This window comes from Felis catus, chromosome B3 (assembly GCF_018350175.1).
Source record: "Felis catus isolate Fca126 chromosome B3, F.catus_Fca126_mat1.0, whole genome shotgun sequence".
Classification (NCBI taxonomy): Eukaryota; Metazoa; Chordata; class Mammalia; order Carnivora; family Felidae; genus Felis; species Felis catus.
The window spans coordinates 107711060-107733014 of NC_058373.1; the positions used below are offsets into that span (position 1 = coordinate 107711060).

General features: G+C 39.3%; 1 long non-coding RNA gene across 1 annotated transcript in view; it reads left to right on the plus strand.

Moving 5' to 3' along the window:
- LOC123386106 overlaps positions 1 to 12672 on the plus strand; it is a 136054-nt gene extending 123382 nt beyond the window's left edge. Inside the window, exon 5 of the long non-coding RNA XR_006599667.1 lies at positions 12584 to 12672. This is a non-coding gene — a long non-coding RNA (uncharacterized LOC123386106). The remainder of the gene's footprint in view (positions 1 to 12583) is intronic.
- The last annotated feature ends 9283 nt before the right edge of the window (positions 12673 to 21955 follow it).

Here is a 21955-nt window from a genome sequence, read left to right on the forward strand (position 1 = left end):
CTGGATGAATGAGGACCAACTAGCACAACTAGCAAAACGAGAAGAAAAATTGTTTTAAAGTAGTACTTACTTCTGGTGGAGTAGGAAACAAACATTTTTTTGGTCTCCTTTTAAAATTTATTGAGTTAAAAACCAAACCTCCAAGACTTATCCTTTTTTGGGTTCCTAGAAACAAATTTTGTTGAGTGCTGTTTCCACAGTATGTTGATACTTATGTTAAGTGATTTTTTTAAAGAGCTCTGTCTATTCTGTGTATGGGTCCCCAAAGCAGCTTAACTGCCTGTAGCTGAACTGTTTATTTTCTATGTGATGGTCTGCCAGGGCTCCAAGTTATTGTGCACGGAATGTATCTGCTTTGTGAGTAAGAGTAATTCTGATAAACCTGAAAGCATGTGGTGGATTTCAAGGCTGCCTAGGGAAAAGTGTTTGAGATAGGTCAGTGGGGTCAGAACCTTCAAAGAAAATTTGACACATCTTACCAAACTTTTTCCTTGGCTGCAGTGGAATTTAGATATTTTCAGAATCCATAAGTCCTTAATTTGGTGGGGGAGTGAGTGCTTTTAAAAAGAGTAAGTTTCCTTTTATGTAGCATATATCCCGAGGCTTTAAAATATGCTCTGCTTGATGAACACAAGGAAGGGAAGCAAAACTAATATAAAAGCAGAGAGGGAGACAAACCATGAAAGACTCTTAAATACAGAGAACAAAATGAGAGTTGCTGGAGGGGTGTTGGGTGAGGGGATGGGCTAAATGGGAGAGGGGGATTAAGGAGGGCACTTGTTGGGATGACCACTGGGTGTTATATGTAAGTGATGAATCACTAAACTCTATTGCTGAAGATCATTATTACACTAGATGTTAACTAACTTGGAGTTAAATTAAAAAAAAAATAAAACATGCTCTGCTTTGTAATGTCTTCTTTAATTCTGTTTTGCAGACATAGTGAAGAATTTGGTAGGTCAGCTCTCTGACTCTCAACATCAAAATGCCTAACCACACTGATTTCTAATCTGACACTTCCTAGTTAAGCAACTTTAGGCAAGTTTTCGAAGCTTCCTAGGCCTCAGTTTCCTCCTCTGTAAAATGGGGTTGCTTATGGTACTCCCTTAACAGAGTTATTAGGATTCCTTGAGATAATGTATGCTCATGTGCTTGGATGGTAGATGGCCGTCAGTAAATACTCAATACAAGGTATAGTTACTGAAAGTGAGCTAAATCTGTACACAGACAGGTTCCTTTCTCCCTCCATTTCTCCCTCCTTGTATTCCTCTTTTAATAAATATTTATGGAATCTCTACTAGGTTCAAACCTCTGTACTAGACACTGAGGAGCATAAGAAGCTGAAAAATGCACTTTTCCTTCCCTCAGGGAACTTCCAGTCTGTTTGACATTTTATCATCTGGCTCTCACTTAGTGATTCTAAAACCCATTTGCTAATACCCTGGAACAGTACAAATTAGCTTAAATGAAAATGTCCAATCTTAGAGGTGAAGACAGAAAAATCATGATTAGGGATGCCTGGGTGGCTCAGTCAGTTGAGCATCTGACTTTGGCTCAGGTCATGATCTTGCAGTTTGTGAGTTCGAGCCCCACGTTGGGCTCTGTGCTGACGGCTCAGAGCCTGGAGCCTGCTTCAGATTCTGTCTCCCCTTCTCTCTGCCCCTCCCATGCTCCTGCTCTATCTCTCTCTGTTTCTCAATAATAATTAAATGTTAAAAAAAAATTTAAAAAAAGTTTTAGAAAAATCATGATTAAAAAAAATTCCAAAAGATTAGCAATCATATGTCAAATTTTGAGAGGGAAATCATTGATGGTAGGCAAGCCTTTAATTTGGGGCAAGAATACAAATGAGTCAAGTTTAACATTTTTCTGGCCATATGAACATCTCTACCAAAGAATAGAATCAGAAAACTCCAGGGAATCTCAAACTGTTTTTCTAGAAGGGAATCTGGTCTAGTGTAGACTGGCACCCCAACTGACCGTCAGTGCAACATAGACTCTCCTTCACTAGCTCTGTACCTGCCAAGTATTGGAAGCGATGCTGATAACCACGACCCAGCCCTTGTCCAGGAGAAGTGCAGTCTGTTGGAGGAGGGGACAAGGCTTCTGAGTTTGGGGGACTCTTGAGATTTGCATTGCTTCTTCTTCACTACAGTCCTATACTTTCACAGATGGGCCCATTGAGATCTATGTCAACCATTCTTGCTGCACTGACCAGTACGAAAGTTAGGGTTGATGACCCAGGACAGAGTAAAATCTGTTCCTCTCAAGCCAGTTTAGCCAACTGGTTTAGCTGAACCAATTTCTCCATGTTGTCCTCTGACCTCTCGGCAGGATTAAGGGAGCATCCTTCTCTTCAGTAAACAGATTGTAGACCTCATGGACAGCTAGCAGCAAAGAATTTAATTGAAAGGGATTGGGTTGTCATTCATATGCCACATATATACCCAACTGGTCCCAACCTTTACATTTGGCCACATCTCGGCAGAAATTACAGGATGAACTTGATACTTTTGGGACTCCCAGGAGAGGTCTTGGGAGTTGGGAATACATCCTTTTGAAGTTTACCATCCGCTTCAATCTATTCTTTAGCCAAATCCTAATAATTACACCTGTCCTCCTTATGAGGGTTTGATTGTGGATGAGGCAATTTTTGCCTTTTCTCCCCAAAGGAGAGATCATTATCTTACAAAAAAAAAAGAGAGAGAGACTGTCTTATAAGAGGTAAGTTCAAATACAGATGAAAATAATAATACTACTTAGCATTTCCACCCCACCTTTCATCTATAGAGCTCAAAGTACTTGGCAAACATTAATTAATTTTCAAAACAACCCATGTGAGGTAAGTAAGGGTATTATCTTTATAATAATATATAAATACTGGCTGGTTCATGAAAGCAGCCACTTAAAAGGGACAATTCTACAAGATCAATTTCAAAAACAACCTTCTCACCTGGTGTAGACTTCATACTTTTGGGTAACACATTTGGGAGTGCCAAACTTACTAATAATATATCTTGGAGTGAGCACACCCACCTTTTCAAAATAATTTCTCTAGTGTTTTTTGACAGTCTTATCTATTTTGAGGAAAGTTTTCATGTTCAAAAATACTAATAGTGGCTTATTCAATCTACATGATGTCAGTCTTTACATATGAAAAAGTTCCAATTGTTTTAGAGCATAAGGTTTAATGGTGAGAATCTAGGATCCTATTTCAAACGTATGTAGATTTGAAGGGGCTGTGATAATTTCAGGGTTTTGTAATGTTTTCTGCCATCATCTTAAATTCTGAATGTATCATAAATCATAGTTCCATGACTTGTCAAAATGGGTACCAGCCAGAATTTCTAGATGAGAGAGACACTGACAACTGGAAGAAACTGACCAGGAGTGAATTCAGTTGGCTGCCTGCCCCCCTCCTCCGCCTCCACTTTCCTCTGTTCAGGACGTTCACACTGAATGTTTTATACCAAAATGTGGTCTATTTTTATTTTGTCTCCTCTCCATTCTCTGTCTCCCTTAAAAAATAGAATGGCATTCCATTCCCAGTTGCTAACGGTCTGATCATTTGCTGGTTGGAGTTGATTTTAGGGCCCATCTCCCTCAGTGGAGCTCACCATATGTATACCACTTTCTATCATAATTGTGGTTCAATCTGTGTTCGCTCTTCCCAGTGACAGTGCTCATCCCTGTGAAGTCTGACTGGTTTTTTGATCCTGGAAAGCTAGTTCTTTCTTTTTTTGAAGGTAACATCTTTTTTATTTTTTTAAGTTTATTTATTCATTTTGAGAGAGACAGAGAGCGCGAGCAGGGGAGGGCAGAGAGTCAGGGAGAGAGAGAGAATCCCAAGCCAGCTCTGCACTGTCAGTGTGGAGCCCCATGTGGGGCTTGAACTCAGGAAACGGGAGATCATAACCTGGGCTGAAACCAAGAGTGGGATGCTTAACTGACTGAGCCATCCAGGCGCCTCCTGGAAAGCTAATTCTTTAGGTTAGTAGTAATTATACTTTTTCTGTGTCTTTAAACTCACTCTACATCAAGAACTACTTTACATTCAGGAAACACTCAGTAAACATGAATTTAGGGTGTATTTTGTTCTGCCGAAATGGAAGAATGTCTCTGGACTCTGACTGAAACCTTTGTTTATAGTCTTAGTTGGGTAAATCCTCTACACTAAAATTTTATATATGTTGCTCTGAGTTTTCTGCTTTGTGATCCTAATAAGTGAATTGTTTCACGAAACCATGTAAGAAACTATGTACCACTTAACTGTGCAATATTGATCCACTAAGTCTATCTGCATGCCTCTGTTGATGGCTTCACTTAGCAGCCTCAAGAGAGTAAACCTGGTTTTGGTCTCATAACTTTGGTTGAGCTGATGGTCTCCAATCTCCAAAGTGGGATAAACCAGATTCCTTCACTGTGTTTATCTTGGCCCGCCATGTCTCTTTATGGAGAAAATGGTCCAAATAAAGTGCTTCCTCTGTGTATTTTGACAGGAAACACTACTAATATGCTTTCCTTTTGTTGTGTGCCTTACTCTTTTCTCCCAGTGTTGTTTAAATATTTTCAGTACAATGACATATTTATTAATCCAGTACTCTCAGCATGGGGCATGAAATGATTGGTTCCTCTGTAAAGCCCTCTTAGAAAAGGTGGTTTCTCCAGTGAGAGTTAATAATATTACCACTATTCATGTAAAAAACACTGAGACAATCTCTTAAAAATGGAACACATTTATCTAAAACAGCTGGTAAAGAAAGCACACAGGCCCAGCCAGAGGCGGCGAGGCCAGAGGTCAGGGTTAACACCGATCTCGGTGGAACTTTGAAGCTGACATTTTACAGATTATATGTGTCTCAGTGCACAGTGGGCATGGCATATAAATTGGACTTAGAGGCCCCTATTTGTTCTCTGCATTTTTATGAGCCCACAGAGCTCTTCTTTGAAGCAGCATACATAGAAAATAAAAACTCATTTTAATGTTGTGGAACTATTTACAATAAATCACATTTACATCCTGGCTTTTCCGAAGTGTAAGATCTCTCTCTCTCTCTCTCTCTCTCTCTCTCTCTCTCTCTCTCTCACACACACACACACAGACATGCACACATGCAAACACACACACACACACACACACACACACACACACACACACGCACACACACTCATGGAGTCTATTTCCCAACCCAGATAGCTTATATTTTATCATGATGGTATTGTAAATCCAGTTTCCCTCTTTCTCCTTGCTTTGACTTAGGAATCAAATCATAGACGCAGCTATATTTAGTACCACAAGGACACCTTTTGTAAGTCATGTGAGGCGATTCAGCTAGAATGAGCTACTCTTTACCCCCTGGAAAATCCCCTGATACCATAAAATGCTTGCTAGAGCATGGCCCTTCAGCACTAGAAGAAAGCATCTGATTTCAAAGAGATTGAGTTCCACTCTGGAACTAATTATATCATTCGTTTTATGGATTTTTTTAAGTTGCTAGGTGTTTTAACTGGAGAAGGCTGGCGACCCAGAGAGGAACATGTACTGGCAGAGACTGCCACGGGCACTTTAGCCACCTAATTAATTTTCAATAAAAGCTCACAATAGTTAATTTGCTCTAGACCCAATGTAAATCAAACGGAGACAAATAGGTTAAAATTAGAAATGTGTGATGGAAACCATGTTTATGGTCAAAATTGCCTTTCAACCTGGAAATAACACAGATTGACAGGGAAAGAAAATGAGACCACACAGGCTTTTGTTCAAATTGATTCTTAAGTGAATGAAAGATTTTATTAAGGAGAAAATTGGACCCCCACCCCCACCCCAAATCTGAGATCTAGGAAATAATGTCACTTTGACAAAAAGTAGAGTTAAAAAAATGTTACCTTAAAAATCTCCCAGAATGAAGACATTGTTCCCATTCGACCAAATTGCCTGCTGCCCTCTTCTTTTTTTTCCCAGGCCTAACATAGCGTAGGGTATACTAGTAAAAATACGATGAAGTGATTAAGTTCCAGGTCTAAATTGGCAGACGTGCCTACCCAACACCACCTTCCTTTAGCTCCTATGTTTCAAAACACTCCTTTCCAACATCAAACAGCCATTTTTATTTTTATGAGAACACAGACATAGATTTTTTTATGATTTTATAATGATACTTTAGGCCTCCCATTAAAATACCTAGACAATATAGATATCTTTGGCCCAGTTCATTGGACAAATATTATCATTAAGCTTCTCTCCAGGATTTTATATTTGCAAAATATTTTGTGGGCTTTAATCATTTTAAATTGCCTTAACTTTGCCCATTTTCTCCATGCCTGTCTGTTATTCCTCAGGCAACCATTTCATTTTAAGCCACAAACTACTCGTGTTATGCAAGGTGAACTAAGCTAATTTTTTAACATGTTGGAATGTTAGTCTCAGAGATTGTTAGCTTTTTCCTTGTCCTTTGCTGAACATGGCAATTTAAACCACCCCTGAATTCTATTTTTATTTCACTTTTGCCAAGTTCATGAAGTAAATTCCCTCTTTCCCACTCAATCTGGTTTTTCTTCCTGCCCCAAAGGAATGATGTTGTCACTGTAATGTCTTCTAATGCACTATAAATGCCGTGATGAATTGGAGGCAGGCTGGTTTCTTCTGAGCAGGAGTCCATTATCCTGTCACAGTGTTCCTTCCCTGTAACTTAATTTTTATTGTAACAAATGACTAAGTACCAAAAAATGAAACAAAGTGATGGGCCAATCTAAAGTGGCCTGACTCTGACGGTAAGTGCAGTGGAGTGACAATTGTTTGCAGCTGCCTTCCAAGGGCTCTCTCCCTAATGACATCCACTATCCAAATTGGAGTTATCAAAAGCATTTTCTGGATGTTTATGGAAGATCTGCATTCACATTGACTGACTAACGATACTAATATAAACGAAGTACTTTGCAAAAGACCTAATAAGAGTGCAAGAGTATCAAACTTAGCTGTGTTTGAGAATCACCTGGAAATTTGCTAAACTGAAATGCAGGGCCTCAGCTCCCATCAGAGAAGATGCCAATTTAGTTGGCTAAACGCAGGGCCTAGGAAAATGTATTTTAAATAAGCATCTCTGTTAATTCTACTGAAGGAGTCATATAGATTATATTGTGAGAAGCACTTGCTAGAACTTCGGGTCAATCAATCTTTTCAAATAAATGTCCACTACGCACTTGACGTTTATTTTATAACAGGGCACTTTTTTTTTTTAAACCTCCTTGGATTTCAAAGTAAGGTAGTTCTCTTAAATCATAGTTCCAATTTGAATATAATCTTCTCACAATTGGCCCATTTTACCTTCATTCGTTTTATAGATTATCACCAACATGGCTGGGAGGTTAAAATCATCCCTCTGTTACTGATGATAAATGAATATTAATCTGGAATCCATAAATCCCTGGAAATCCAATCAATTTGGTATATAAGTAACTCGAGCCCTTTTTTGGATTGGAGTGTTCATCGATTTCACCGTATTCCCAAATGAGTCTATGGCCCAGAGAAGGTACAGGACTATTGTCTTGAAAGTGGACAAAAATTTAGTGATATTGGCCTCATTGATGTGAAACTTCCATATCAAATAAATAGTTGGAATATCTAAATAGACAACTGATTACATGTCTAAATAGTACAATTGATATTAAGATTGTAGCTTTTAACCAAAATAAAGCTTATTTCAAACCTTCGTCGATATTACAATGTTGTCTGGTATTTGCTGTTTCATATGTAGTATCATTGGATTGGCTCAGAAGCACTGAGACTTCTTTCCTAAGAAATATTTAGGAACAAAGGAACAAAGGGATTTTGCCTGTAGGTGTCTATTTTAGAGGCTGGGTGAAGCTGAATAAATTCTGGAAGACTGGAATTTCTGCATCTGTCCATCTATCGGTTAAACATCTATTGAGAACCCATCAAGAAAAATAAAAACTGTTGTTACACTTAGTGGAGCCTGAGACTAGCAGATTTGTGAAATATTGTAGGTTCATCCAAACATACACACCCCTGAGGATTCTCATTGTGGAATTCTGTAGGCAGTACACTCCCAACTGGAGTGATTTCAGTAAAAGTCACAGTTAACTTTATCAATCCATGTAATTTCTGAGAACGGAAGAGTTGACTTAAAAAATAAAATTTGAACATCACTTAGTTAAACAGGCTGGATGAGAGTGGAAGACTGGGAAAGAAGCAAAACAATAGGTTTCTGAGGAAAAGTACGAATCCTTAGCTCACTGATTTCCACAGAATAATGATAACATTTTTGGATAATCATTGTCGATGGTTTCAAAATAGTGGAAGATGTATCACTGAAATATCAAATATTCTAGCTGCACTTAAACAACTGCTGCTAGTTAAGCCAAGATGTCCTTCAAATGATCTCTGAGTATTTCATTTTAATCATAAACCATGAGGTGTTAAAGGGGTTAATGAGGTCTCAAGTCATTGTCAACTAATTATCTTTAAGTTGTTGTCAACACATTCTAATTGTTGTACTTCTGCCAGCTCCACCACTGGGGGTGCACAATCCCAGAGTAATTGGTACACACACACACACACACACACACACACACACACGGCTCACCTAGCTGCTGCTTAGTTTGTTAACCAAACCCTTGCTGTCACCAACACACACATGCATACAGACACATGTATTTGCATGCAAAAAGCTTTTAGGAACTTTTATCTTTTTAAAAGGGCAGGGAAAAAATCAATAAAGCGGTAGCCAGGCCAGCAGAAGAGGATGGTTGAAACAGCATGGGTGGCTAAGCTCTATGAGAAACAGATGTAAGTTCTTTGGGGCTAGGGCAGGCCTTTCTCTTTACTGCCAAAGCAACTAGCCAATGGAAGACAATTAATGTCCCTACCATCGGTCACCCACCCCTTCCCCCCTAAAAGATTATTCATTCTGTCTGTTGAAGCCAAGAACAGAAAGGGGCATCTACGTGGCTGGGGAACCTATGATTTAGGCTCACACTTCACCTAAGTTATATTCTTAAAAATGATTCGTTTCATGGTCTAAATCAGCAGGGAACTCTTTCTTGCTCTTCTGATTTTGTGCATTCTACCATCAGCCAAGTCTAACTTAATCTGTTACCATTTACATTCATCTTTTTTTTTCTTTGTTTTCCTGTTCTGGGAATCCTTTTGGAGTTGATAAAAGGCATTGTCCTGACACAAATGGGTCATTGTCCATGTGGTTATTTAATCACCCTTCCATGGAGTTAGATGTTGGAAACTTAGGGATTTGGAATAATTCCCAAATAATTCCAAATAATAATTCCAAATAATTCCCACTTTGGGAAACTGGTAGTTTCTCAGGAAGATAAGCAGGCATCTACTCTACAACTCAGCAATTCTACTCTTACTACTCAAAAGAAAAAAGAAGATATGTCTACAAAAACAATCGTACAAGCATGTTCATAGCAGCATTACTCATAATAACTCCAAAGTGGAAACAACCCAGATGTCTACCAACAAGAGAAAAGATAATTGAATTATAGCATATTCATACAACAGAATACTACTCAGCAATGAAAAGAAATGCACTACGCATACACAACAATATGGAGAATCTCAAAAACATTAGGTTCATCAAAAAAAGCTAGATACAAGTACATATTGCATGACTTATTCATACTGAGTCCATGAATGGGCAAAACCAATTTACAATGGTATAGAAGTCAGGAGTCAACAAGAGGTTGCCTCTGGCAGGGGGGTAATTGACTGGAAAGGGTCACAAAGGAAGTTTCTTGGGGCAATAGAAATAATCTACATCTTGTTTTGAATAATAGTTATGTTTGTGAATACAATTAACAAAACACGAGCTGAGCACCTGAGCTCTGTACCTGGTATTGTATATAGATTATTCCTCAAGGTTTTTAAAAATTACAAAGCTAAGGATTTTGGAAATAGAAATGATACAATGGGAGAAAACAGATGAATGATGAAATCAGGAAGTAGAGAAAATGAAGGGAAATTGATCAAACTGGGAAAGTGAATCTTCCTAATGATAAGAATGTTTGCAGGTATACGAAGAAATATCTAGCCAACTACTTAAACTTTTCTTGAGTGTTTACTATACGCCAAGCACTATGCTAATCATTTTATTACACATTAGCTCACTTATCTTCTCTTTTTCTTTGACCTTCCAGTGCACAGAACTCGATTAGTCATGTTTCTTGGTACATAGTATATTCTTATCATTGGTCGAGGTGTGGCTAGTTTTATTTAGTTAGCTAATTATTCTTACTCATAATATGTACTTGCAAGCCCACCACCCAAACAAAAACTAGAACCTTGGCTATAACCTATTATCTAGCTGTATAACCCTCTCTGTGGGGGAGAATAGTAGCATTCTCCCACCTTCCCCCCACTCAAAGCCATCATCATCCTGAATCCCATGTTTATCATTCCTTTTCTTTTGACATGCAATTTTATTGGTGCTATGTGAATTCTTTTTTTTTTTTTTAGATGTTTATTTATTTTTGAGAGAGAGAGAGTGTAAGTAGGGGAGGGGCAGAGAGAGATGGGGACAGAGGATCCGAAGCGGGCTGTGCGCTGACAGCAGCAACCTGAAGCTGGGCTCCAACTCACGAACTGAACCGTGAGATCATGACTTGAGCTGAAGTCAGAAGCTCAATCAACTGAGCCACCCAGATGTCCCAATGCTATGTGAATTCTTAAACATATAGACTTATATGTCACTTTATCTTTATGAAAAAAATACTATATATAATCTTTTGGAACTTACTTTTTTCACTTGATGTTATGTTGCTAAGATTCATTTTAATTGTTTTGTGTCTTTGTGTCATTGAATATTTATTACAACTCTGTAAAACAGGTGTTATTATCCACATTTGTTGAAGATAAAGTTGGGGCTCAGAGAAGTTGGTTAACATGCCCAAGGACACAGAGTTAGAAAGTAGTAGAAGCAAGATTCAAATCTGAAAATGTTAACTAATATGCTGTGCTGCCTTTTCCCTTCCATATTGCCTATTATCTATATTATATCTCTATATCTATCTTTTTCTATATCCACTGGTGTATGTGTGTGTGTATTTATTTGTTTTTATGTATTTATACATAATGCCAGCAGGAAACCTGGGTTATAGAATATGAAAGAATTAGTCAGGTCCACCTTATGTTGATAGGTCCTTGTACTCTGGTAGAGAAATATGAACATATCCCTATAACTTCAAAGTTTTAGTCCTTTAACATCATAATATACAAGCGGACAATGTCTTAGCAAAGCATCTAAGGGTATAACAACGTGTGTGTGTGCACATATGCATACACATGCCCGTGCACTTTCTGGAGTGTGTCTTAGAACAAAATCCTTATTTCATTTAATCTCATATACTAAAAGGGCAAATGCATGGGCATTGTTTAACCAAGTCCTTGCTCCGCACCTTATAACTGTGTACCAGAGGCCATGGAAACTGGATCACTCTCTCAGGATGCCATTACAGCCAAGCAGAATCTCATTAAAAATCAATTCCTCAGGTCCATAAAGCCAGTTTATTTTATCTTCCTGGAGTGCCTGCTGCTAGCCGTTACACGGTCCCATTGTGAGGCAGTCTTGTCTGTTAAGAACGCTGCACAAAACAGCTATTTAAAGATTTTTTCCATTTTTATGTTAAACTTTATAATTTTGCAGTAATTTAAGTTTACAGGGTTTACTTCTCAAGCTTAGAGTATCTTGTTACATGTGTTAGAAGTAGCATTGCCAGTCCTACGGTCCCACTAATTAAATATTTGCCTTTATAAACTAGATGTTGTCCAATGTGAATGTGCAGATTTAATAGGGTAGCAGGGGCTCCAGAGCTAAGAAAGCCCAATTTGGCCAATTTCTGCAATTTCTCGTACATTGCTGCTTTCCTGCTGTGGAGTTGTGCCTATGGCCATCACTGGTAATAACAGAAAAATCAGGTACAGAATTTGTTCTTTGTAGTGACTTTATTTCAAGTATCTCTAAACATCTTAGAAATCAATACGCATTGGCCAAATTTTATAAATGGGGAGTTGAAAGCACATAGAGATTTAGTGACCTGTACAGGTCACACCTGAACGAGCAACAGCGGTGGAAGAAACTAGGGAGACTGCTCTGGCCTCATCTGGAATCTTTTAACTCTCTTGACCCCCTTCGGAGGGTTTAGGGGCTAGCTGATTTCAAAGATCAGTGAACTTTTTGGAAGAGTAGTTGGCAGTGAAACATAGAGGCTTGGATTCCTTAGATTTGAACTATGCCGATGATGCAAGCTCCGTTTGCATTTTAGAGGAGTCCGTGTGGTTAGTGAGAATAAAGAGGAACGAAGGAGGGTGGCTGGACTGGGAGTGGAGGAGGAAGAGGGTTAAGATCTCCAAGACACCAAGTGCCCCTTCTCCCCAACTAAATAAGCATATCATGATTTTGTTTTGAAAGGAAGGTGACAAGTCGACCTTGGAAGGAACCAAATCCCAAATAAACCTCAATAAGATCCTTTAAAGATTTTCAGCAGGAAATAGGAGAACTCTTCTCTGTTATGAACTCTTGCAATTCTGACAATTGTGTTTCTCCTCCAGAAACCATCACTGGGACACCGTTCTCCCAGATGCCTTATGTGGAACCCCATGTCTGCAAGATGATACTTGGTGTTGGAACAACAAAAAAGGTAGGTGTTCAAATGTGTTTGCGTAGTTTTGCAACACGTATAAACTTCCTGGAGCTTCATAAGAATATTAGCATGCTAAAGGCTCTAGAAATCCTACAGGAAAGAAGTCTTATTTTAACTTGTTTGACCATGGGCTTTGCAGCAAAACAACAACATATAGCATCGCATGAAAATAGAAATAATCTACGGAAGACATTTCAGGGAAATGTTTGCCCTTTGACATTAAAACAAAAAAAATCAGTCCTATGTCCAGTCCACTACACAAATTTCCAACTAAATCCCAAGGTGAAAATTCTACCACTGGAAGGAATCCAATGACTTGGTCCAACAGCCTTATTCCACAGAGGAGGAGGTACAAAATATTAAATAACTTATTTCAGTCACATGTAGTGACAGAAATGTACCATATGGAGGCCCTCCACCTCCCAAAGCAGTGACTGTCTGTGTCACCACTCTGCCATTCAAAACACCTTTAATACTTCCCTACTCCAAATCATCTGTCAATTTAGAATAATTTTTGGCTGGGTTTGAAAACACAAAACTGAAATGTTGCTACATCACTGCTCTGTGCTAATGCTTGTTTGTGACGAGACTGGGTTGCAGAACAGGTATCAGGAGAGAGCTCCAAGATGAGAGCCCTAAGAATTTGAAAAAGGAGGTGCTCCAGGATGGGGGATGAGTTTAAAAGACGACCAAGGCTTTTAGAAAAATTATAGATCCAGAATGTATACAATGCCAAAGAGACCCTGATGCTTCATAAAGCAAGCAGTTGAGAAAGTTTTCAAACTGAAGGAACTTTTTGGGGTACAGAAAAGGTAGAGCTCATTGTGGGGAAACACTATCAGAAGAATTGTCTACAAGAGTCTTGAGCCAGTGGTGTTACTCAGCACTGAAAAAGGGAACCAGAGCGAAGATGGATAGAGGTATCTTCTGAAGGGCCAGAATATTATTTTTTTTTTGGAAAAGACTTTATGTGCCTGAGTTATTGGTAAACTTGCCATTCTCCATATTTGTGTACATTTTGTACTACCAAAGACCCCCAAAATTGACACAAGAGTCCATGTACGTTAAAAAATTCTGGTATTATGAATTTTTCTGAAATGGAGTCTAGGAAAAGAGGTGAGAAGATAGGGGTGGGTGGTGGAGAATAAGAAACACAACTTTTGAAGGAAAAAAAACCCCACTAAAACCTGATTCCTTAGGCAGGGTGGCAGAGGGTGGGGTTGTAGTGAACCTTTAACCAGGCTGAGTCTAAATTGACTGGGAGGCTTTTATTTGCAACTCTCCCTTGGCGATGTTTTATCACAGTATAGTTTGTATTCTTGGCCAAGAAAAGAACTGAGGGAGAATGGAATTGGCTCAGTCTGAGCTCTGACAAGACAGTCACAATAATAGAAGACATCTTTTCCCTATAACTTTGGAAAACATGAAAGCAGATATTGGCTCTGAGTATGTCTGATGGTCTAACTTTATTTCCTGTCAACAGAAATAACTCTGATTTATATTTGGTCATCAAGTTCACACAATCACATACAACTCATACTGAAAGAGCACAGAGAGGTGTAATATACAGAGCCATGATGTATGTCTATCCGGCAAAGCTTCCTGGTCCAAAGGAGACCTCGGGGACTGAGCAAGACACTTCAGTATTCTCACTCTTCTGACACTCTATCCCCCTGTGCATCTTCCAGTGAGGTATATTGCAAGGGCTTCAGATGAGCTACGTGTTGGCTTTGATCTCAGAGACCTTCACCTACCCTCTTTGTGGTCTAGAAGGTTGGCTGGCCTGTATCCAATAATTACAGTGGGATGCTGAAGGCTGAGGGGCTGATCTCAGCTGGCAGCTGGCACATTGTTTTATTCTACTAATATCTGGGTACATCAGAGGAGTGAGAGAATTTTTAAAATTCCATTTCCTTCTCCAAATTGATCGATGGTGCAAGTGGTGGAAATTGAGTGAATACGCCTTTGCAGTTAATGTCATCTCGTGTCATCTGGTTTCAAATTCAGAAGCATTCTTTCCACTGCCCTGTTATTATACTGTGCAATTCATTGGATTTAAGATGCCATCAATCATAAAATGTACCATTGTTTTCTGTACCGCTAAGAAAAAAAAAATGCCGCCAATAGAATAGGACCTAATAATTCCTTACATCTAAATTTTTGTATTTTATCCTTATTAAAAAAGGTTCTTTTATATTTCTTTAGGTACGTTTTTTATTACATATCGCACTTGTGCAAACATAAAAAAGGAAAATGTATGTAAAATAAATTGACTAAAGTTCTCCCCAAACTTCTTCACGTTCACAGTCCAACTCTTCCAAATGCCTCTGGAGACAGAATCATCAAAGGTGTACACAATGCAATGTTTTGTCCCAAAATACAACACTGCAGCCCAAAGACAACTACATCATGACTGTTGTCTGGCTGACAGTGAGTTTAAGTGGCACAATGGATAAGTTTAAGTTGCCACTGGATAGTGAGGAGCCTGGCCCTTGAGACACGTTCTTATTTTAGAGGTGTTAAAATGTGTGTGTATGGGAGGGCAGGTGTATCTTATGAGGTAAGAAATACGGTATATGTCGGCATCAAAGCACGGTGTGAGACTCACATACACAAAATTTCAAAACACTTCGTAAATATTTCTATTTCTGAGGTTCAGTATCAGTCTCAGGAAAGTATGCCAAGTTTAAAATCATCCACACCTGAATTACTGTCTCAGTGTCACCAATGCATAGGCTCCTAAGTGAGGATATTTATTTTGCTTTTAGAGAGACTCTAGAAGCTTTCTTCTTGAAAGACGTTCTTATTGACAAGCCTGTGAGGCAACTTCATATAGTTCCTGGGAAAGGTGACTGGCAATATTTACCAGCCCTTCGTTAAAAAAAACACAATTTCTAATATAAAATGACATATTTATGCCTATTGGCAAAGTTATTTGGTGAAAAAAAGAATAGTAACAGTCTTTTTCATTTTTTGTGCCTAAGCTTTCAACAAAATAGATGACATATATTTTTCCAACATTAGCATCAAGATCTTTCCTCTATGACATAGCTCTAAATAAACACAGATGTTTTAAGAGAAAAAAAAATTTAAATTGGTAGTAACCGCTAGAATTATATTTGAAGAGAATATTCTATAATATTTGAATACAAGTTAAACATGCCCGTTTCTTTTTCGATTAATTAATTGGAATGCATTAAAACTCATGGAATTATTATGCAATTTAAGAGTGTTTGTATGTAATTTAATCTCAGGAACTTTAATTTTTGAAGCAAATATTTCACATAAGCATATATATCACGTAAAACATGTTTTTCCCTTCCCACTTGGGTTAGGCCCAGAGGCAATTAAATGCTGGTGATTCTGTTTCTGTCCAGCAGAGGGCAGTAGTGCACACCTTTAGAAGCGGGATTCCCATGCCCATTTGGACAGGCATCCACCTGAGAAACCTTACACCACGTTCTGTGTCTCTGGAATCAGGCCTTGATCACAGTCCCTGGTAGGGTCAGCAGGCCACGACGAGTTGAAGGTGGCAGAGATGAAACCTCCCCTTCCCGGTTCTGTGGAATGTCCCCCAGCCCAGGGGATGCAACACAGGAAAAATGTGAGGCTTTATGACATGCGAAGGGCCTGGGACTTGAGCCCCACTGCTTGTCTGCTTGAGTGCACTTTGGGCAACAAATTTGAGGAAATATGGTTAAAATGCAACGCATTCCCTGCCCATGATATCTGCATTAGATTAGGTTAGATTATTCCATTTCCTCCTGTTTTCTGCTCTGATGAACGAGAGTGAGGAGAAGATGGGCAGATTTGGCTCCTGTAGGGGCATCTTCTAATTCTCCCCATGTCACTGCCCAGAGCTTTGCTTCTTTCATACAGTATTTGGACAAACTGAGAATGTCAGACCCACCAGGTTCCCAGGGACTGGCCAGCAGGGGCACCTCTGTTCCTTTGAACTTTCAATTAAAACAGAGGGCTTTGGGCAGCAGTCCATCTCATGTCATTTTTATTATTCAATTTAAAGAAAATGTTACATTCAACAATTTTTTTTCCAATTTCCTTAACGAGGTAACAAATTCCTAAGAATAGCTTCTTCTAATTCTGTGCATTGCTTGAGTCTATAGAAGCGCTGGAAACACCACAGAGAGTCTAAAGGTGTCATGAAAAGTGTAGTCTTAGAACCCCTGCCACAGCTTTTCATCAGCACAGGAGCATTTGCCACAGGCTGTTATTATTTTTTCCATACCATATTACGTGCACAATTTCAGAAATAATAGCAAAATGGACGCCAGGGTATCCAACCTCCAAGTTTAAGGAAAACAATATTACCAGTACCTTTGATGCCCCTCTTTGCCCCTCCCTGCTTCCATTTGCTTTCTTCTCTCTTAGGGGTAAGTCCTCTTCTAGATTATCATCATTTCCATGCTTTTCTTCATTGTCTGAAACTCTCTCTACTCTGTTCTGGTGATCTAGGTGTCAGTCCCTGCACTAAAATCACCCTGTGTAGGGGCGCCTGGGTGGTTCAGTCCGTTAAGCGACGGACTCTTGGTTTTGGCGCAGGTCATGATCTCGCAGTTCGTGAGTTTGAGCCCTGCGTTAGGTTCTGAGCTGACAGTGTAGATAGAGCCTGCTTGGGATTCTCAGTCTCCCTCTCTTTCTGCCCCTCCCCACTTGTGCTCTCTCTCTCTCTCCTAAAATAAATAAATAAACATTAAAAATAAAATAAAATCACCCTGTCTAAATTCCTGAAGCTTTATAGTAAGTCTTCATTTCTTCACTCTCCCAAACCCTGTTCTTCCTTTTCAGGGGTTTCTTGACTATTTTTGTTTCTTTGTAAGATTAGTTTTAATATTCATAATTAATCCTTATTAGAAACTAAAAGAAAAATAGAGGTTGAATGTTGAGCTCCTTGGTGTATAACCTCTCGGTCTGATGAGCTGGCTCTTCACTACTAACTGTGCTGCCTGAGGCTAGTTACTTAACCCCTCTGAGCCTCAGCTCTCTCATCAGTGACATGCGGATGACAATAGTATCTATCTCATAGGATTGCATCCCTATTGACTTTGAATAGCTATGGAGCTTCTGAAGTCACACTGACTCGGCTAGACTCCTGGCTGTCTCCCACCAGACTATGTTAGACTTGAACTAGTTTATTTTTCCAAAATTCCGTCTCTACTTTTGCAAATGGGGGTAATCGAGGTTCGTTGTAAAGATCAAATGAGAAAACCCAGTGAAATTGCTGAGCATGTCGTCTGGCACATGGAAAGTGCTTAACAATTTCATTTCAGCATTTTAACTAGCCTCAATTTTAAGAGCGAATTGCTCCTCAATGCTAAAAACTCTCTCTAGTCTCTGAGTGTCTGTGAAAGCCATTGCCTGGTGTTGGAGAACACCAATAGTAAAGAGAAGTTTGTAGCACCATCTCTGTGCTCTTGCAGACTTTCTTTGTTTTCATCTTTCTGAGGTACGGGGTGCTGAGGAGAAGAAAGTATTCCTGATTCAGGGCCAAACTCGCCTTCCTAGGCCCTCCCTCTGGTTCCACCGCCCGTTTCGTCGGCTTAGGGCTGCCAACGCCAAGCTGTCCCTTAACTTGTTTTCCAGAATCAGAGGAAAGTTTATAATAACAAAATTTTATAGCTCCTGCCCAGTAACATATATTACTTAAAAAAAATACCTTTCCCTTATCATGCATTATTCTTTTACATGTACAATTTTCCTGACGTATTGAAGTAATATTCCACGGTTTGCTATGACTTGGAGGTTTATGGCCCTTCTGTGGCAGATCAGACTAAACATAATTCATTCATAGCTACTTAGTGCTCAGGGAAATAAACCCCTGAACTTAAATAACTATGGTGTGACCTCTGTAAAATATTATTTATGGTTTTAAAACTACTATTATGTAGATATCAAGATGTGCCAAACGTTATAAACCAAACATCAGCTGGCAAATGGGACAACTACTATTCCATTTATTTTTGCTTTCCTTTCTGGATATTTCTCTACAAATGCTATTTTTACTTAAATGGATTCTGGGGTAATTACCTGGCAGAGGAAAGCAGTGTGCATTTACATTTTATTATAGACTACTACGGTTAGGAAAACATTCTGCTCCATAAAGAAGCACCACAAAAATGTAAACATTCCATTAATTTACTGCAGCTTAATAGGAAAGACATTGATCCCCTTTAAGTATGAAGTAACTGTCCCTGCTATCAATGGACTAAGGTGACCCATCCGCTATTCATTTCTGCAAATTAGTTTGCAGCAGGAAGACCTGATTGCACATTTAAGTTATCCAAATGGGAACCCTAAGCGTAGCATGTTCATGCTGTTAAGAATATATGAGCATCCCCAGCACTCCTTACTTGAAATGTTCAAACGTTGAGGGTGTCATTCTCCACATCTCATTTGTTTCCTCACTTATTTCCTATGTATTCAACTGTATGGTAGGAAATAATACGTGCAGTGGTAGTAACGTAATGGAATCACTGGATTCCTAATAATCGTTCAACAAATATTTGAAGACCCACCATGTGCTAGTCACTCAACTTGGCACTGGCAATAGTAGAGATAAATGAGAAAAAAAGTCTCAGCCATCAAAGAGCTAACAGTCTGGATATAGAGATAGATAAGCAAATAAGCAATTTCTACGTAACACAGTAAGTGCTCTGAGAGAGGAATAAGCACAGAGGGAAGTCTAGGTTGGGGACAGGGAGGAGAGGAGGCAAGAGGGACTTGCGGAGGACATCACAGAGGACGGAGGACCCAGTATAGTCTTGAGGATGAGTGGGGAGATTTGGGTGTCATGTGGACAAGCCAGACCGGCATGGGCAAAGACATGAGGGTTTGTTGGGTACAGACCTCTTCAAATCATTCAATATGGCTGGAATTTGGTGGGGCCTTGAAGAAAAGGGGATCAAGATTTATAATGAGGCCAACTCTGGAGGCCTTGTAGACCCTGCTAAGGAATTTAGACTTCCTCCTTTCGGCTGTGCATAGACAGGAGAGATTTTGAGCCAAGGGGAACGGGATGAGATTTATGTTTTGGCTAGCTCGTTGTGGCTGGGATGTGGAGAATAAACTGGAACCCAATTAGCAGGCTCCTCCAACTTCCAGATGAGAAATAACAAAGACCTGGGCCAGAGTGGTGACAAAGAGAGACCTGATTGAAAGTGCATTGGGGATATAGAAGCAACAGGATCTGATAACCATTTGGATGTAAAAGGAAACAGGGAATAGTCAAGGAAGCAGTTCAGATTTTTGGTTTGGGTGAGAGAGAGAGAGAGAGAGAGAGTCCTTTCCCACAACCAGGACTGGTTTTGGAAGAATGGGCTTGGCACAGAGGCCAATGAGTTAGTGCTGACCATGGAATTTACACTACCTGTAAGCCATTTAGGTGTGTTCCATAGGCACTTGGAAATGTGAGTTTGGTGAGAAGGCAGGATACCATTCATGTATGTGATGTTTGATATTGTTATTGAAGATTTTTGAAAGTGAGTGTGCAAGCTCATTTGCCCCTCAAGTAAAATTTGAGAAACACCCTAATTCAGTTATTTGCAAATTCTGTTAATGTAACATAAGTCTTAACTCCTAAAGTCTTTTGGGAAAAGAGTAAAACATATTGTACATTCTATCACTATGAATAGGAATGTTGCCTTTCCCATTTTGGATTCTTTGACACAAATGGGAAATGTCTTTTACCTATTAAAATCAGAGTAAGAATTAAGTCTCCCTTGGAAAATACTCAAGTGGTCCATTTAAATGACGATCACTGCCACATCCAGAAGTTATGCTTTTGAGAACACTACTCACTATTAGAGAGTTCTGGAGAAAAAAAAAAACAACACAACTGAGCAAAATAGCAAGGAATATGAGAAAGGAATATATTTCTTCCTCATCACTCCTGATGACTTTCTAAAAGCTCATGCATTTTGATGGGTAAGATTAATGAGACCACATAGTGTTAAGCACCTTGAATTTTTAGAACAAAGGCCTTTTAGAAGAACAAAGTATCATTATTAATGACACATCATTTACAGTTTTCATCAGTAATGTAAAGTTTCAGCCACTCTAATGGGAACTTGGTTACGAGCTCAATATAGAGGGCAAGGCTATTAACAAAGGTTCTTGACAGTAATACCTTTCGCTTCTAAGGAAAAAGATAAATCACACTCAAACTGATCAAAAAGACAAGCTGAGGGGTTCAGAAGGAGGTGAGCCATTGCTTACAGAATTTCTTAAAGGCCTTGTCATCAATGAGCCCGCTGGCAAGTTCTGCCCTCTGGGATGGGCTCCTTTGGCTGCCAACCCCCCTCCCTATCTCCTGGACACTTTGCTAGTTCAGAAAAATGTCTCATGCTCTAAACCTCATCTTTCCCTTTTATCCCCCCTCTCCTATCTCTCTGCACCAGCAAAGAGTCTCTGCTGGGTTTCATCACCTCCAAGATTTTTCTCTGTCCTATGGTGAGTTGCTCAGCCAAGCACATGCCATAAGGAATGCAACATGCTGCAGTGACTTAATCTACGTGGTGGCAATCATAATGCCAGGTGAGTGGAGAAGTGTTTTATGTCTTGAATACATGTTGTTAGTCTTGTCAGGGCAATGATGGGGGGTGGCTATATGCATAAAGTCAATGCTGCCGGCAATTTTTGCAAGTTCTTTACACAGAGTGCTGCTGTCATGTAAGTTCTCTTCAGGAACGTATTTCAGTGAGATTCGTTAAGGCCTTCTTAATGACACTTGAAAGATGACTCTGTTTGTGGCTCAGTCGGTTAAGCTCCAACTTCAGCTCAGGTTATGATCTTGCTGTTCCAGAGTTGGAGCCCTGCATCGGGCTCCGTGCTAACAGCTCAGATCCTGAAGCCTGTTTCGGATTCTGTGTCTCCCTCTCTCTCTGCCCCTCCCCCACTCACGCTGTCTCTGTCTCAAAAATAAGTAAATATTTAAAAAATTTAAAAAAAGATAACTCTGTTTTTGTAGGAGGGGAATTGAGAGAAATTCTGGGGAAAAAATTGAAGTCAAAATTTTTTAAAAATTTGTCATCTAAAATCAGCTATGTTTTAGCTAGAGAAAAAAAAAGCCTGATAAAAATAAAGAGGGAATTTACTATTATTACAGTCAGTGATGACTTATATCCAAGCACATATAAGATAAGGAGTTGATTACCTTGCAGTTCTACCAATAACTCTCTTTGAGAACTTACTCAAGATTGTTGAGATCTTCAATGACAGGAAGAGACAACAGATTTAAAGAGAGGAAGAAAGTGTTGTGGTTATA